The following is a 17,872-nucleotide window of genomic DNA, read 5'->3' as shown; positions in this document are numbered from 1 at the left end:
CCTGCCATGTTAGATCTCAAGTACACCTGCGATTTACGACAAAATTTATTCATTGACTCTGAGCATTACTCAGCAAAAAAGTAAGGCTAATAAAACTTTAAGGCAGAGTCGCCAGCTTTGACAGGAAATTACCCAAAAATGGGTTTTTATAAAAAGTGATCAAACACAGAAAAACTTCATCAGTTTTTCTTGTCCAGTGTTCACAGGAGAAAATGGTACAAGGTCAACTTTGAACCAAAGTGAAGTTCAGCCCAACAAATTAAAATCCTCAAGGTAAGCATGTTAACTTGAAGAACATCAGCTTCTTTTTTAAAAAGGCAATTATTATTTCCCAGGTACTGTTCAAGCTATAAAAGAGGAACCCATCTGACACTGAGAACTCAAAGCCAGATGGGATTACTTTAGGTTTGATTGATGGACATTAATATGCTCAGTGGAAAGAGCTGTGGATAAATCAGCCTGAAAATACCTCTGTGGAGAGGACCCATTTTATTATATTTCATTATACTATTTTTATTATTGTACTTTCCACTACATTTTTGCCCTTTAATTGTGATGGCAGAAATCAGGGCCCCAAGACGTTTTTCCACTATTGCTACTAGTGAGAGTAGTTCTGAGATCTGATGTCTAGGAATACAAGCTAGTATTATTAAAATCACTGATTTGAAACCTAAAAATAGAATTGGCTGACGTGTCAAATTAGTAGTCAGGCTAGTTTACATGAGATGAAAACATGGCTGATCATACTGGGAAAGTCAAAACAGTGTAGTGACAGTGTTTCATTAGTTTTTATTTCATAAAACCACTTGAACCACATTGTTTCAGTAGTCGATACATTCTGCGACACATGCAGAGTGTCTATTCAAATGTAAATGGTTTTTAATTTATCGAGAAAATTGCAAAAATTGTTAACAGCTGTCCCCGGTCTCCCCTGGCAGCCCTGCCCCAGGCAGAGAGCAGGACAGAGAGGCAGCACAGCCATAAATGATAAAATACAAAATCAATACATGGTGGTCAGTGTTCATATTGTGATGGGCCGCTACAGATAAATCAATGTTTGGGAAGTACTGGGCCTGACGTGAGAATGGGAAGCATATTTGCAAGTCGCACTGGTACCCTAACCCAAAAATGGTCGACTTTAATTTCATATTTTTAGTCAAGTGTTGCTCTAACAGAGAGACAGCCGCTCATTTGTATAATTTGCCCAAAGAAAGTCTGGGACAGATATAGAATGTCATTCTTGTTGAACAACTAAGTGTTGAAGCCTCCAGGAAGAATCCAAACGGCCTCTTAAACAGCAGTGAATTTTCCTATCTCACAAGTTGAGCAGCTAAACATGAGTCCTGCCTGTGATGTCAGGTTGTATTTAAGTATTTCATATTGATGTACTACATTGAAGAATGATACATTGTTTTGTGCAGCTCCAGGCTCATACTGTATATTGATAAAGACAATGTGATGTTAATTAAACCCTAAGTATTGATACTGATACCTGGACATTAGGGTGAATCTCCAATGCCAGTAATCTGAGGTCTCTTGTCAGACTAAACTGAGTATCAACATAACAACTCTAAAAGCAAAAGGCTTTGAGGAAACTACTCAGCAACAAATCGTTTGCATGCCAATTAAGAAAGAGCAAAACATGCATATGTCATATCTCTTTGCTCGAGTCAGAGACCTCCTGGAATCAAGGTTACCATTTAAACTAGTTCTTTCTACAATTCTTCATGAAGTCAAAGAAAGAGCTGGGAGACAGTCACATATGCAGCTACAGTTTAATGAGCTCTTTGTGACAAGGTTTTTTTTTTTTTATTTTAAAGCACTTCAAGTATTCAGCAGGTGAATTCTTCTGAGTTCCAACCTTGAGGTTCACATGACTCATCTCTTCCACAGAATCTACAGTATTTTGCTGTAATAAAGACCACAGCTACTCTCACAATGTGTGCCACACAGCTGAATAACAGGTTTTTAAAGAACATGCAAATAAGTATAATTTAACATTGGATAGGTATGAGGTTAAGTGTCCTGTGACATTGAACTGTGTGAAGTCTTCACGTGTTAGAGCTGACTGGGTGTTTTTTTTTTTGTGTGGAGGTACACTGATATTTATGACAACCTACTGTCATGCACTTACTGTGCAACCAGTCTGCACTGCACTGTAAGTCATTCTGTCTTAAATATTAAGCAGCAGCAACAAGTTAATGCAGTCCAAAGCTGTAATCAGAAAAGGCTTCTTTTTCTCCCTCTTTCAGACACCAGCCTTGAGTGAGATAAAAGTTCAATGAAGCAAAACTGAGAAACTTGCAATTTGTCTAATTGCTATTTGCCAACTAACCAGCAGTAAGAAAGGATGGTGGTAAAATGGTATCTTCAATCAGTACAAAGAAGAATGTAATCATTCAGTTCAAAAGCTACAGATGGCCTATTTCAAGGCCTATTTAAGGGCTTATTGAGGGAGAATCCAAGCCTCTCCTCTAAAACACACCATGTTCAAAATGTGAGGGAAGCAATTTCCATGTGAAGCAGCTCACTGCACAAGTTGCAGGCCTGTGTTAAAACCATTTTATATGATCGATGCTAATATGAAAACTAATTCAGAGCAGCCTGCACAGTGCAGGCGGCTGGGTTACACAATAGGCTAAACCACTGGCAGAAGCAAGCATTTTTTGTTTGGTTCTAGTCAAAGGACTTGCTCTATTTTCAGTGACCCTACAGTCCTTCACATATCACACATCAAATACATCCAGTGAAAATATTTAGTCATTCTATTGATAAAACGCATAATTCAGACTACCATGCTAGCAGCACTGAGCTACTGTGTTTACGCTTAGCGCTTTGAGATAAATGCTAACATCAGAATTCTAATATACTCACAATGACAATACTAGTTTGCTGATGCTAAGAAGGTATAATGTTTACCATATTCACCATCTTAGTTTAATGTATTAGCATGCTAACATATGCTACTTAGCACTAACCAAAAAGCACAGCTGAGACTGATGGAAATGTCATTTATTTCAGATATTTGGTTATAAACCAAAGTATTACAAATTAGTAATACATTAATTAGTAATTAGTAGTACAAAAGTTGAAAGTTGTTGATGGTAGAGCTGAATGAAAAGTCAATAATTCACCCTGAAGGAAACATGAATGTCGTTGCTGAGAGATTTCATTTTGGACCTAAGTGGTGGACCTACCAGCATCCCTAGATCTGTGCTGTTAGAATGGTGACATGAATGCTCTGTTGTTATAGTATTCATGTATGAATATTAAAAAAGTTGGATCAAATTTGAAATTTTCTTCCAATAAACAAGAGGGGACTGTTTTCCGTGCAAGTAGGGATGTGATTACAAAATGCTGCTTGTGTTACTGAACTGCATCATGTGTCTCTCAGACTGGAGACTGTTTCAAAACAAAAAATGAAAAGCAGATGAAATCATGGTTTATGTATGCAGGTGTTGCTGGAGCAACTGGAGCATGTTGTGTTTTTTTTGCAACTCATTGAGTGGTAAATGTAATTTTCACAAAGAAAAATCACAGTGTATAGTAGTATAGTAGGATATTTTCATCTCTCCCAAAATACATTACTACACTTTTGTTGCTCTAGAGACCAAACAGCATCTTGGCAACAGGTAGAGTTTATTATTGGTATTAACATTAAATCTGTGATTACAGTTTGACGAGCTATAATTAAATAAATTGCTTGATAAGAAAAACAATGTAACATCAAAGCCACATCCCAACAATAACATCGTTCGATTCCAGAGAGGTATTCCTACATCAAACTACATGCCTGTCTTGCCCCAGGACTCCATCCATTTCTCATGGATGTCGTCCTCTCATATTTTTGCACTTTGTGCACAGAGCACATATTTGCATTTGAACATTCGTTCTCATTTCGCAAAATTTCAGGAGGCCAGACAGCAGACTAGAAAAAGTCTCTGGTAGAAAGCGGCCATGACATTGGCTGTAACAGCATAATTTCAGTCTCAGTGGCTGAACATCTGCCAGGATGTTTTCAGTATGAACTTCGGGTTACTGAATTCCTGGTTTTGTAGTAAATTGTGAAAATTAAATGAAAAGGAAAAAATAAATACAACAACCTTTGCCTAAGATTTTGAATCATTTTCTCCAACCAAAAGTAAAAAGAGAGAAAATTTCAACAACCACATCAACACTTAATTTAAGCTCAGCAGCTTCTCGCTAAGGGTGTGCAATATTGGCTGTTTCGACGTCCTGTTGTGATGACAGTCTGCTGTGCTTCAAACTAAATGTGGTCCTCTGATCATAAAGCATTCTGTCTTTAAAAGGATCCACTAGACTTGAAACATATTCCCTTTCTTGTTTCTGTTTCATCTGAATTCTGCTAAAACAAATTCCTGTCCTACTCAGCTGAAATGCCAATAAAGTCACTGAATATGAATTTTAAGTCAACAGTAGGAGCTTCTGCTGACATGTTGGAAGTGGACAAGTGTTGCCAGTTCACCAGCACTAAGCCCATCACCTGTTTTTATGAAGTCAGGGTGTCAGACATGAGCATGATCACAGAGCATATGAAACTAACAGGCAGATAACAAAAACAGGTTTGAGATCAAGAAGGTCCTGGTTTGATTTCCTGAAGCAGCTGGGAAAGTTGGGCCGGTGAAAGGGAATGAGTAATGCTCCCAGAACCCTTAGTAGCCAACAGTGGCAGTGGCTGGACATCAACTGTACAGTCTGTGACTTGAAGCACGAGACACAATGTGCTTTCTTTGACATTTAACCAAAACTGTGATCTTTTCTTAACCTTAAACAAAGTGCTTTTGTTGCAAAAACCAAACCACACGTGGGACTTGGAAATGTGAACTAGTGTCTCCGGTGTCCAAGCTGTGAAAAATTCCTGACTCAGCAAATTCATTTCCCTTGAAAACGTATTGAAATGTTCTTTTAATATTGAAAACGTGACAATACAAGTATAAAGGAATGTAAACACAGCTAAACATAATTTCTAGGAGAGAAGGTGGGATGTAAAGATGTTAACTATACTACAGTAAAATTAAAATGGTAATGTGCAGTGATTTCAGACAGACCTCCAGTGACCTTGCCCTTTGTACCTACTTTAATATCAGGCTTAAATTGCCACAGCATAATAGACTCACATCTGATTAGGAGATTATTAACAGTAATTGAATGGTAATGTGAATTTTTAATGGCTGCACCAATGGATCAGTTTTCATATTAAACAGCACAGACAAGAGTTTATTTATCACAATCATTCTGAAGACATCAACACTGAGCTTACACTCGGACACTAATGCTTGAATCCTTAATCTTAAATACTAATAGCCATCCTTCATTAAAATTGAATCCCAAGCACTGATGTTGATGGAATAATGTCCCACTGCTTAATGTGCTAAACAGCAGGTGTATATCGTAACAAGATGCAAGAAATTAATTCCACTGGCTAAGTTCTTTAAGAAACAACATGGTCGAAAGGTATTGCTAATGGCTCATATCAATGTTTAAATCTATTTTCCCCAATCTAATAACCGCAGTTCTTCAACCTGGGAGGACTGCTTTAACAGCTATGCAGGCAGGTGAGCACAGAGCAGTGGTAGTTAGCAATGTGTTGAAAAATGGAGCTAGGGGAAGACTGGGAAGACAGTCCAGAGACCAGGCAGACAAACAGATGATAGAAAAAGATGAGCCAAGGATGAAAGTTAGAATTTTCTTTCCCAATAAACAAGAGGGGAGTGTTTTCTGTGCAAGTAAAGGAAAAAAAGATATTGAAGTGGGGGATGTGATTACAAAGTAAGACTTCACAGGATACTACGGCTGCTTGTGAGAGACTGCAGTTATAAATATATAGTGGTATGATCCCATAGTATTGCCTTCCTTTACTGAATTGTATCATGTGTCTCTCAGACTGGAGACTATTTCAAAACAATAAAATGAAAAGCGGATGAAATCATGGTTTATGGATGCAGGTGTTGCTGTAGTAACTCAATGACTGGTTACAGAAGCCCTGAGAGGCAATTGAAATGTTTTTTTCATTTTTCTAAGGTTTTTTTTTCATCTGTGAATTTATTTTCACCTGTGTGCCCTGAGAGGCAAGTGGACTTTTTTTTGTTGTTGCTGAAATGAGGATCACAAAAACAAACACGGAAATCCTAACAAAAATACTTTTTTCTCATTTGCCTCTCAGGACTCAGGACAGACAGGTGAAAAATCCTGTAAAAAGTTGTAAACTCCATTTTCATTTTAAATAATGTGTAGTGTTACAGTGGGATATTTTCACCTAATGTTTAATAGTGTTACTTGGAAATGGATCTCTCCCAAACAAGTTACGACACTTTTGTTGTTCTAAAGGCCAAGCAGCAACTTGGCAACAGGTAGGACAGAAAATAGTATTTATTGCTGGTATTAGCTTTAGATCTGTGATTAGTCTGACAAGCTTTGATTAAATAAAATGTTCATGAGACAAAGAGGGCAGAGATTGTGGGTAGTTAAATGTGGTAAATTAAATGATAATTGAATGAGCAGCTTCTTGTTTAATCATATGGAGAAGCAGATAACAAAAAAAATGGGATTCATTTTCTTTCATGAGGGGGCTGTAATTATGGTGCTCCACGAATTGATCATTTAACAATAAACATTAAATAACAATCAAAGTAGATGTGCTTGTATTGACTCAGTTAAAGAAGAAACTCAGGGACTGAATGATTAAAAGTTTAAAGGTAAATTACAACTAAAGTGATCAATACACAATTAATGATAAAAGAACTTACTGTATTACATTCGTTCAATAGTGAATATACTGTAGCATACAATATTCTAATTGAATATAATGTAATTAAAGCAGCAGGGCACTGTGTGAGCAGATTTGTGTCAAACACATTGTTCTATGTCCCTCCTATTTACAGCACAATGTATATTTGCTGTGTGTCAGTCTTTGTTCAAATCCCTCACCTACTGATTTATTGGCTTGATTAGTTTGACTCAGTCATTTGTCAAAGGTTGCAGTATACAATTTTTATCATCTGACAACTAAATCTGAAGATTTTTGAAGAGACCACAAATATATTTCTCAGTTTATTTAACGGACACTGTGCACCACACTGCACTTGGGATCTGGACTATATAGAAAATATGCAGTGCAGTATTTAGTTATACAACATACATAGTTTTAAATAGAAAACAACATAAAATTCATGTCAGATAAGATCAGTCCTCATAACTGATATTAGTTGAAAATGTACATTTCAGTTGTTGCCATTGTTCCAAGATGATTAGTACATTTAGGCGAGAGAGAGCAGTGTGACGTACGTGCTGATTGTGAGTCTTTTGTATTTTTCTTAAGACATTGTCTCAGGCTAAAGAAAGTTGTGGAGAATTGATTAAAGGATTTAATCACCACATCCTTTTCCTTCTTTCTTGCATATACTTAACCACCAGCAGAACCCTATGGATCTGCAGCTCATTTTTTTTTTATTTCTGTACATTTCATATAATTAGGCTCTAAGTTCAAAATTTAACACAAAATTGAATTGGGCAGATGTTGTTTTAATTTCACTGTAGACTGGCATTAATTCTCTAATTGGTGTTTTTCCTGATTGCTTTATGAGGGAACGTTCAACCCTTCTGGGCCCACCTACAGACCTACTGTAGCTGCTGCATCCAGAAAGACCTGAATGTGTTGCCAAGTATTTACTGACAAGCTTAGGCAAAATAAATTAGAGTAATTAACTTGGGCAGCTACTCTTTGGCCTAATTGATCATCACCCTGGCACCTCTGCTTGTGCAGTTCCAGAGGAGTTAACGTTTTAAGAGCCCCGCAGTGGAGCGAGAAGTTGGCAGCAAACGAGTTTGTGTCCTTGGTCCTGGGTTTTCCAGGCACCCTGCTGTCTTTGAACTTCAAAAGCACCTGGCCCAGCTTCAGCCTCTGAACCAGTCACCTTGTCAGCTGCTGAGAAAAGGCTACTCCTCACCCTGCAGTTTCTTGGGACCAGTCAACATCCTCCCCAGTTTTATAACAATACACAGATGAAACCTGCTTCTCCTCAACCATTTCTTTCAGATCCAAGATAAACGAGCATTGTCACTGCTCTGCACACAGTGAGGTGGCAATAAGGGCATTATCTCTAAAAGAAATACTGACATCACAAGCCAGCCCCTGAGCATCAGTGTCCCCAAATAACATTCTCTTTTTATTCCCCAATTCATCAGCCTGGATCCTGAACTGAACTGAATGTGGCAGGAAAAAGTGAACTATTACTTTTAAATTTGTGTGGACCTGGCTGACAACACTTTTCACATGCACATAACAGTGATGATTTATAGCTTGCACATTTTCATTCACATACATCAAAATACTACAGAAACAACCACATGAATTTAAACAAAACCTTGACTGGTTTTGGTAAGCAGTGCCTGCTTATTGTCAAGCCAGGCTTTCAGTATTTGCCCAAGGATCTAAACAATAATAACTGTCTTCAGAAAGATGTCTTATCTTAAATGACAGTTATACAAAACCTCTTCAGATTCAGCTGAAGTATCCTATAATACAGCTGAAGAAGTACAGCTATCCATAATTACTGATCACTGTATTTGAACTATAATGGCAGAGCAGTCAGTTCTGATCATCTCCTCTGCCTTCACTGGATGCTACTGTATATACAGTAGTAAGATAGTGACCATGGGAAGATCAGGGTCATTCTGTTGATTGCATTTACATTGACAAACATGCTTCTTATTTAATTTCCTCTGAGCTCCTTGCCATGCCTATCCTTGCATGATAGATGTGTACTGTATCTGTGTATGTGCCTCTATTATTGTTCAGAGATGGTAAAGTCAACATAAGCATTCTCTCTCTCTCTCTCTCTCTCTCTCCTCTCTCTCTCTCTCTCTCTCACACACACACACACACACACACACTCTCCCTTTTTGTCACTCACTCTCTCTCTTTTCTGTCCCTGTCTTCCCTTCCTGCCTCTCACAAAACAAGATGAGCATTTTACACTTTCTCTCCTTACTCTGAATCTTCCACATGCTCCCTCCCTCTAATCCTGCCATGGAAGTGACTCACATTACAGCATTCTTCAGTTTAATGCACTTTAATAGCATTAATATCTGCTTTTGCCTCTTCAGCTGCAATAAACATCTTAAGAAAGCCGCTTAAGAGCAATTGACATGGCTAGTGTACCAAAACAGAAACGTACCTCGGGTGAAAAGCAGAATAACTCATTGTAAAAGAGTAATCTGCTTTTTTTTATACATTGGCACACGGCGTGGCACATGGTGTACTGTAAACAGACACTGGGGGAACTTAGACAAAGAACAGCCAGCTCTGTGTAGTCCTTCCTACTCAGTCTCACTGTGTGGCGGAGGCCTGCAGATAGGGGAAGAACACGAATCCCTGCCACCTTCTGTGCCACCCATGTTGCTGCTGCAGTGACAGCCAAGGTCAGCTCAGGAACGACAGAGGGCTCCAGCATGGAGATAAGACTCTCACAAACATCTGAACCACCGTGCCGCTCCTCGAAGGAAAGAAAATCCTGCCTGAATTATTCAGTGGGTCTCCCCCTCCCTAAATAACAGCCAGCAAGCATTGTTTGACATCCCGAATGAATAATTAAGGACTGACCTTTTGTTCCCATTAGAGGTGATAGGTTGATAGTTCCATACTTGGTGGGTGAGGCTTGCAGGTGATGTGAAGGTTTTGTGTAGAGGAATTAAGAATTTTCTTTATTGAAATCAGCCAAACTCTCATGCACAAGCAGTGATGCTAAGAAAAGACACACCATGTCCCTGTGGGATGTGCTGATATATAAAGACGTAGATACAGTCTCTGTTGATCGTTCCTAAAGCACAGCCTGAAGCCATTCTTTGTCACTACTTCCATGCTCTCCTAAGAATTATACTGACTGTAGTTTATTCCTGATACATCAGAAGCGTTTTGATTATGCCAGTCAAGAGCTTGTAGCTCTGTGAATCAGAAATGATGTATTAACACAAAGTCAATCCTAGCTCAGCTGGCTAGGTTCGCTTTGGCTGTGTTCCAGTGAATTATAGGTCTATTTCTTAGTCTGAGTAATGAATCATGTGCAGCAACAAACTACGTAGTCTATCCAAAAATGTAAACTTAATGACAATGATAATAATCATACTTTTTATTTATGTACATGTGTATTGTTGGTGCCACTGACAATCAAGCAAAGCTTTAGCATAAGATTGAGATATCTACATTTTCTTTGTGTCAAAGATGCATGGTAACACAAAAACAGAATATTGTCTGTGTATCGAAGCTGATGTATCTTATTCTTCATGCACTGAGTCTCTGTTGTCAAAACTATTAAAATAGATCAGTAGATGCACTGTTGCACTGTGAATGTTCTTCATTACTCTGACTGGGACACTGGAGTTGTCTTGAGTCAATCACATACAGTTGTACCATAATACTACTAGCACACTGAATGTGCATTTGTTTTATTATTTGTTTATCTATCTTAGTAGCTGATGATCACATTAATCACTATGGGCATTTGCTAAATAACATAATGAGCACTGAGCACAGATTAGTCACTTATCTGAATTTAGATATAAATCAATGACTGATGTCAGTTATATTGAGCAATTAATTATTTTATTCTATGATGCTTTATTCATTAAACTGCAAGTAAAACACTTCAATTTGATGTGTATTTATCTCACAGATGTACTGTCAGTGTGCAGTCAGTGATATGCATGATACAGCTGAGGTGTGAGATCATCAGGTCAAGTATTACATCAACATAATTGTTATTTGTTTTTCAGACTCAATCACATATGCTGAAATAGACAATTATCAATGAATATGAAGTCATAGAGAAACATGAAAATAACCTGTGATTGAAAATAAAGAGAAGTATCTAAATCTACCTGCTGCTATAAGATGTCATCTGTAATCGACAAGCTATACCTGCAGGTGTCCAGAAGAGGTAGCTATCACCACAGTTGCCTCATTCTTGATAGGGCTGTCAGAGAGCAAAAATCATCTGCAGACATCTTTCCTGATTATCTCCCTTTGCAGAAAGAAAATACTTTGAATCAGTCAACATTTTTTCAGTAAATTGATGGATGTGCTTAGTTCACTTTTACTTCTTAGTAACTGTTTTGTCGAATGCTTGTGCTGAGGAGTTAGCCTGTGGTTAGCGCTTAGCTAGCAAAAATGTTTTCAGTGTAGCCACAAGTTGAAACTGTGATTTAGCCATGTTGTTGGTGAAGACTCAGGCTTGAAGACATGTGAATGTGAACTTATAATAAATATACTGATGAGTGTCCACAGACACTAGCAGTGTAGACAGGTATGGTAGCTAAGTAGTGACCTATGTGTTGTTATCATGACCTGTTGTGTTTATCTAAATGCTTTGCTGCTGTCTATGGTTTGCTTTCTAAAACAGAAGCCAAAATATCTGTTTAGGAATTCCGCATTTAGCCCTTTGTAAATACATTTAAATATGTCATATATGAGGTTAATATGTAATAAGGAGAGGTCACAGAATTACTCTTATTGAATCCATAGAAGCAATTACTTCCTTCACTGAAAACGTTTATATCCATTTTTTATTTGTGTACTGTAAGTGATACATTAATATATTGTTGTTAATATAGTGTTGCAGTTACTGTATTGAACAGAGTCCATATATTTTCACAGTCTACTTCAGAAAAGGTTTGAACTGAGCTAGGGTTTCTGATTCCTTCACTGTGTGAGGAAGAAAACCAGAGCTGCAGTACGCCCGCAGTGACACACTAAGGAGAGAGCCACTCTGAGGTGAGCACAGATTCCTAGTGTAAGGCGAGAGAGAGAGAGAGATTGGGTGCTGAAGACAGACCATATTTATAGCCAGGGATAGGAATAATTCATTGTGATCAAAGTGCAGATCATGCTCCGTTCCATCACAGAGCAGATGTGGCAGAATGAAAAGAGCGTGCTTTCTCTCTGTCTGCTCTCTAGCAGTTTCCCAAATGGAAACAGTGATGCGAAGTTATATCTCTGTGAAGCTGCTGTGTGTTTGTCGTCAACTGTGCTGATTCTCAGTTGGTTTCACTTTAGAAAGAGTGCGACCTCTCCAAGATGTAACATGCAATAAAAAAGAAAAAAGCCTCTCAAACGTAATACATCTTCTCAATCAAAGCGAGGAGTGAATATCAGATTCTGAGCTCACAGTGGGAGGTCATGTACCTGAAGCCATGTGACATAAAGCACATACACAACGACCGCTGTACGCCACATGGCTCCTGTACAAGCATGTGAATTAAATAGATCACAGAGTCAGAGGTCAGAGCTGACTGACTGAATGAACAGCTGAAATACTATTTTTGTTTGAGATAAGACTGACGTTTTCTTCCATGTGTAATTTTCCACGTAGCTTTGATTTGCTACTTAATATTATCAGTGAATAAAACCATTAGCAGTTTTTTATTTTTCAATTTTCTCTGACACGTCACACATTCACTTTTTCCACACACATGATCCCTTTTCCTTCCTTTTTTGTTTTCAGTCCCTCCTGCCTTTTCTCTCCCAATAATGCTTTTTCTGCAATCAAACACACACACACACACACACACACACACATACATGCCTGCTTCTTCCAGTTTCATTTTCTCTCCCTCCCACACACAGAAACACACATGCGCCTGTTTCTTTCTCTCTTTCATTTTCTGCATCTCAAGCCCTTTCTACTTCCCTGTCACTCCTTCAGCACACACACACAAGCTCCTTCATCTTCTCCCTCCCACACTTTTCCTATCACTACCACCCTGCATGCGCACACACACACACACACACACAGAAGTACTTGTTTCACTCACTCTCATTTTTTCTCTTTCACCCTCCCTTTTCCTCCCAATCACTCCTTCAGCACACACACACCCTCATACACACATGCGTACTTCTTTCTCTCCGTCTTTTACTGTTTCTCTCATCCCATCTCACTCCCACAATCACTTAAACACACACGCACACACATATACACACACAGACACGCGCTACCGGCAGTCCAGCTTCCCTTACTCCCAGCTGGGCTTGGACAGCTCTCTTCCTCTGGCCTCTCTGGGCCATCTGGAGTGCAATGTCCTCGCTCCGCTGGTCCCCTGCCAGCCGCTGAGCCTCCCAGGATGAACACAGCATCTTCAAGCACAATTTGTACGCGTCAAAGCTCTGCTGTGTGTCCAGTGACCCAGCTGAGCGAAGTCATTGAGTCTCGCATTTCCCACCTCAAAGGAGCCTCATTCTGCTTTGATGACACCTGCGCTCCCCGTCTCTCTGGATGGAGGATGGCACAGTAATTGATTAAAGCCACTGAGCAACCTCACTAGCAATTACAGCTCTGTTTATGATCTTGTGAAGGGTTTGTCTTTGCATGAGGAGTGAATATCAAAATCTGGCACACAGGTCAAGTACCTTAACAAGATTCTCAGGTTAAAAAAAATTACAACACCTGTCCTCTGGCTAAATTACAAAGTGTGACTAGATCAAGTAAGAAAATCCCATCTTCTCCAGTAAAGACATGAAAGAGAAAGAGATTAAATTATTATTGTCATGGACACTAGCAGGAATTCCTGTCTGTCCATTGTTTAAGTATTAAATTTACACAAACAGAAGTGGTCCCTAAAATCTGTATTCAATAACATGAGAACTCCTGACTCTGTAGTTTTATAATCCTTTAAAACAAAGTGTCAAAGTCTGGGTGGATTTGAACCATCAATGTGCAAACATGTCTCCTGCAGCTTTAAGCCCTGTGCAAAGTCTCCCACAAGCCCACACACTGTCCTCTGAGTCCTCTGAGTTTGGAGCCAATTGACTTAATGACTGAAATACAAAATACATATAATATATTCCAAAACAAAACACAGGAAAAAAACTTGCCTTTGAAATCAAGTCATGTCTTGAAATTAATCGCAACTTAAGTCATTCAGCCACAAGTTTCTAACCTCAAAAGGGCCTTGTTCTGCTTTGATGACACCCACGCTCCCTCTCAGCTCGACAGGGTAATTGATTAAAGCAAGTAAGTCACAGCACTTGCAATTACAACACTGTTTAAGACCTTTTAGACTATAAACTTTCTTAACTGACCACCAACGTGCATAATGAAAACAGAAAAAGGAAAACAAGCAGGAAATATTGTGTTAGTGGCGTCTTAGTGGGTAATCAGTTGCTACTTTTATTTTTTTTATTTGGTGTCTGACAGCTTTTTACTCTGATTTCTTTGGACAGCACACTGGGAGCATCACGAGTTTTAAAGACACTACAAAGCTCAGGGTTGTATTTCAGATGCTGAAGCAAAATCACTTATGTTATGAAAGTGGCATAACCCAAAATACATGCCTGAGGCCAGTTAGCATGCAGTGGCTATTTTTATAATCTAGTAAACACACCAATCCTATGTGACACCTGAACAACAGCACACACATAAACTGATCTCTTCTATGTCCTGATTCTGCTTCAACCCCAGGTTTGCAAATCTAGAAAACATAAAAGCCGTTAAGTACTGCTGAATGGATCACTTCCTCCTTGTTTCTCTAACAATCAATGCAAAGAAGACCTGTCCTATTAAACAGCACAGAGAAAACAAACAGCACTAACAATCACTTTACACTGTGCAACAACCCCATAGTCTCATCATTTCTCAACTTAGGAACTATGTTTGAATTTAAAGTGAATAAACTGTATGTAGTGCACTGCGACCTAAAAACAAAAAGACGAGCTCTGCATTCATTCTCAAACTTTGGTGCTAGAAGGTTTGGAGAGAAACTTAATAATTACAGGCAGAAATAGTGAAATCAACAGGCAGACTGTGACGACTGTGGGTCAAGACTTTTCTATAAATCTAAAGCAAGAGTGTAACTTTGCAGCTGTAACCAATGCCCAAGTTCTTTAACACGAAACACATCCAGACCCTCAGAACAACACATTAAAACCATCAGAGTGGACGCTGGTGGCTTTAGAGGATGTAACACAGTATCTCAGAGATATGACTGAAAACAGCTTATCTGCAGTTTGTGCACCGCGTCTCTGGACTCACCTTAACGGAACTCCCAAATACCATGAAGCTCGGAAGCAGGTGGAGAAGTGAGAGCGTCTTCCTCCTCTTCACTGGTTGATCCGCCAAGGCTTTCCGTTTCAGCACCACCGCCTGTTTGGGGAAATGATGATGAAGTTTATGGACGACGCAGTAAACGCATCCACTGTGCAGACTGAGAACACGTCTCCTTCAAGTTTGATGCCTCCTCGTTGATGCTCTGGCTGGAGCGAAACATGACTCGCCGTGCCTGATGCTTTCAGAAGGAGTATGGCCAATCACAATGCCTCTCGCTCTTTACTCTCACATCTTTGCGCATCCCCGAAGAGTCTCCAAGGACCGGTGCCTGTCTGCCTCCAGGCGGGCACGGCTGCAGTGTTACTGACTTCAAGATTGGCTTCTCCTGCTATCGGAGCACATTTTCATTCGCGGCGCTCTCTTTGTCTTCAAGGCGATGCTGATACTGATAAAGATGGGGCTGTGAATTTCATCCCGCGCATCGAATGGGTACGGGAGCGGAGCGGCGGGAGCCAGGAGCAGGAGGAGGAGTGTCTCTTACGGTCTGAGTTCATAAAAGACTCTTCTAATATAGATGAGCTCCGTCTCTTGCCGTTATTACAATCCGTTTTTTCTTACTATGTCGTGGGATCGTGGCGCGCTGCAAGTGCATACTGTGTAATGTGCGCTGCAGTATCCAACTGAGCTGCAGTCAAGGCGGCACAGAGTTTCAACGAGATGCCTCTCCTTCTGTCACAGATGTTAGACACACAAATCCATCCAGTCGAAGTTCAACGTCATTAATTATGAATTAGTTATTAATTATGATTTAGAAAACAGCGCCACTGTGTATGTGGGAGTGTTTATGAATGTCTGTATTTGTATCTGAGAATGACTGAGTGAATTTGATCCAAGAGATTGTGCACAACATCTCAACTGAAGACAGAATGTGTGTCTCCAATTTGTTTTTCCTATAATCTCATTCAGCATTTATCATATAAGTAACATGGTTAGAGTTGGACTGTAGAGACATGAGGTATATGTCTCCAAAAATAAGTCCCCAGATGTGTTATGATTGGGTTTATAAACTACATTTTTCATGCCACTCACAATATATTCAGGCCCAGACTCCTCCAGACTTTTGCAGTTCAGCTGTTCCAGTCCAACAGACAGAGACATACACCACATCCACAGATGTGAGAGTCTACCTGCTACAAGTTTTATGCCTCAGACATTCAGATACTCCTGGCTGGTCTCACTGTGCAGTGTACAATTGATTTGAGTGTGATTGTGATTGTATTGATTTGAGGTCCTGTCAGTCCTTTTCAATGTGATAAGATCAAAGTGCTACTTCAACATGTTGCCAAATTAAGCTAGTGTAAAATATCACAGCCCTCAGCCAGTGAAGAGCCATCGGCCTCAGAAAAAGCACACACAATAAGCTGTTTAATCTTGCACTGATTTGACCTAAAGGATTTTGCTCAGTCATTTTCTTTAAAAAAAAAAAGAAGAAAAAAAGGATACATAGTTGGAGAAAATAGAGCTTTAATGAAGAGAGAAAAAGCCCTGTGGGATGGATATCGAAAGCCAGTGGATGTGCATAATTCATCTCAGACTATTTCAGAAAGCCCTGCAGAAAGGCTTCTTGAACCTTTTTATACATATAAAAAGGGCAGCACGGTGGTGCAGTGGTTAGCACTGTCGCCTCACAGCAAGAAGGTTCTGGGCTTTTCTATGTGGAGTTTGCATGTTCTTCATGTGCCTGCATGGGTTCTCTCCAGGTACTCCTGCTTCCTCCCACAGTCCAAAGACATGAGCATGTTAGTTTAATTGGTGACTCTAAATTGGCCGTAGATGTGAATGTGAGTGTGACTGGATGTTTGTCTGTATATGTTGACAATCTGTACAGGGTGTACCCCGCCTCTCAGCCAATGACAGCTGGGATAGTCTCCAGTCCCCCCGCAACCCTTAACAGATAAGCGGTATAGATAATGAATGGATGGATATATATATGTAAAAAAAACTATTCACTTGGATCTATGAGGCAGTATGTTTCTCAGTTTTGTTTCCTAAAGTGACAGCTAGTACAAGTAAAAACCTCTATTCAGAACCCTTGAGAAAGTCTGTCACAGCACTGGTGAAGACTAATTTAAATCTCAAACTGTAAAGGCGTGCTCATCTTTATTAACTGGCATGAGCTATTGGAGTTGGTTGGACTAAATTAAATATTTTAATGTCATTATTTTAACCTGTTATGTTTACAAATGGAGTATTTAATCTTGATCTCTTCACATAATATCATGTGACCATGTTTAAGAGTAAGACAGCTGTGACATGTAGCACGTGTACCAGGCTGTATAATGCTTACGTTCAAATAAACATTACATGTCATTGTGGTTTTGTCAGTGCATGGTCTCATTTCAGGGTGTGGCTGCTAAGAAACAGCCGGCACAGCTGACACACTCACACACTCATCCTGACTTGAGCACACCACCCTCTGCTGGTGTCAGGCAGCAAAGAAAATGTTTCCTTTGGCTTCATTTGGCTGCAGGGACTCTGGGTACAAGTCCAAGAACACTAATTCAGACCCACAGGAAGGCTTTGCTATCCACTGCAGCACAAGCAGGGTTTATTGTGAGGTTTTTAATTCACAAAGCTGCTGCATGTAAGTGGGGCAAAACATCGCCCAAGTCCTGAAGATCTAAAGAGGCACCAGCACAGCAGCTGCAGCGTGTCTCTGCTGGGACTGTGGGCCGTTCTCTGTGTGTGGTATCAGCAGACCTGACTGGGAAATATGCTGAAAACGATCAGTGTTGCTGATGTTGTTATTTTGTGTC

The 17,872-nt window shown here is 39.6% G+C and overlaps 1 protein-coding gene and 1 long non-coding RNA gene across 6 annotated transcripts in view; one reads left to right on the top strand and one right to left on the bottom strand.

Annotated features, from left to right (window-relative positions):
- LOC108876873 (carbohydrate sulfotransferase 8) overlaps window positions 1-17,426 on the bottom strand; it is a 252,830-nt gene extending 235,404 nt beyond the window's left edge. The window contains exon 1 of the mRNA XM_051076775.1: window positions 15,042-17,426. The gene's annotated coding sequence lies outside the window, so the exon portion shown is untranslated. The remainder of the gene's footprint in view (window positions 1-15,041) is intronic.
- Window positions 1-17,872, top strand: part of LOC108876872 (uncharacterized) — a 251,421-nt gene that overhangs the window by 200,125 nt on the left and 33,424 nt on the right. The window lies entirely within an intron of this gene.

This window comes from Lates calcarifer, linkage group LG2 (assembly GCF_001640805.2).
Source record: "Lates calcarifer isolate ASB-BC8 linkage group LG2, TLL_Latcal_v3, whole genome shotgun sequence".
NCBI lineage: Eukaryota > Metazoa > Chordata > Actinopteri > Centropomidae > Lates > Lates calcarifer.
This window is presented reverse-complemented; position numbering and strand designations above follow the sequence as displayed.